Source organism: Acomys russatus, chromosome 22 (genome assembly GCF_903995435.1).
Source record: "Acomys russatus chromosome 22, mAcoRus1.1, whole genome shotgun sequence".
In the NCBI taxonomy this organism is placed as follows: Eukaryota; Metazoa; Chordata; class Mammalia; order Rodentia; family Muridae; genus Acomys; species Acomys russatus.
The window spans coordinates 34,132,098-34,133,779 of NC_067158.1; positions in this window are offsets into that span (position 1 = coordinate 34,132,098).

Genomic DNA, 1,682 nt, shown 5'->3' on the forward strand with positions numbered 1-1,682 from the left:
TCTCAATATTCCTACTGCTAGAGGCTAATGCTCCAGCTCTCAGCTCCTGGGCTTCAGGGCTCTCCCTTCTCCAAGGAAAGCCCTGGGACTCCTTAGCTAGTTGTTCTTGATCCTACTGACGCCTAGAATTATCTTGGCTTGTTTTTGGATCCTAAGTAGCATTTAGTGCGGCATCTGGGAATCTCCTGCTGGTGAATGAGTAATTGACAAATATATATTCCACCATCCACTTACTGCCGCTGTTTCCTACATGGGTCTTCATCAATATGAGAGCCTTCATGCCGTGCAACTTCTGTCTATGCATCCCTGTTTTAGGGAATGAGGATGCTGCAGTGAATGGAACTGATAATGTATTTCCCCTGTGGGCTTCGGGTCTAATTTAAAGGTCAGAAATGTATGGGAATAAGTAGTTTGTCAGGCAGAGAACAAAAAAGTAAATTACACAGCCGACGAGGAGCAGGGAACCTGAAGTAGGTAGGGTTTTTACTGTGTTGGGGGAAGCAGACAGGGTAGTACTGAGTAAATGAACTTGAGCAGTAGTCACAGTTCTCTAGAGGGATAGAAAGGATAGAGTGAACATAGATTACAAAGGGGATGATTAGATTGGCTTGCCTGATATGGGATGGGTAGTTCAGTGGTGGCTGTTTGTCTGCTGGAGATGCTGAGAACCTAGTAGTTAGCTGTTTGGTACACAACGAGAGATGCCTCAGCAGGCCTAATCTGGTTGCTGATTCCTAGTCTTTGGTGCTTGTGAGGAGGTTGAAGAAGCTGGGTTCCAGCTGTGGCAGCCACAGAACAGATATTCGCATAGTAAGGCAGGCAGGTGAAAACGGTCCCACATCCCCCTCAGAACTCTTTAGATTTAGGGCACTGCTAGAAGGTTCTGCCTGCTCTGGGAAAGGGTATTTCCCCTCAGTTAATCCTTCCAGCAAGTACTCATATGCCTATCCAGAGGTCTGTCTAGGTCCAATCAGGTTGACAACCAACATTGATCATCTGCAAGCAGTGAGCGACCCAAGATGAGTGAAAGAGAAGCTTAGAGCAATGTGATGGAGGGAGCCTGTTGGTGTTCAGAGGGCTGATACTCCACAAAGTGGAGACTGCGAGGCCAATGAGCTGAGCTGATTGGCCTGGTGTGTTTAGAATAATCACTCTGTTGTGGGGCAGAAGGAGGGATCAGGGGGAACCTTTGGTTGTTGAAAACATTCCTTTATTCCAAGAAAGACAATTTAATAAACAGGATTGATAAGATAGCTTCCGTTTTCGAAAAGGGCATCATGACCCCTACATTCAAAATGGATTATAGAATTGGCAATCACACTAGAGCTCACTCCATCACATTCTTCCAACTGGAGACTTAGATGAAAAGAACAATCTAAGTGAGTACAAGTGGTAGCCTGGACCCGACTGCTTGTGGTTGGAATGTTGAGAGGTGGCTGGACTCACTCTGACAATAGCTGAAAAGTTGGAGAAGCGCCATGTTCTGATGGCATGAACGTGATACACGTATGAGCGTCAAGATGGGCTTCAAGGTTTTTTGTTTGTTGTTTGTTTGCTTGCTTGCTTTTTGTTTTTGTTTTTTTGATTTTTCCAGACAGGGTTTCTCTTATAGTCCTGGCTGTCCTGGATCTTGTAGACAAGTCCTTGTAGACCAGGCTGGCCTTGAACTCACAGAGATCTGA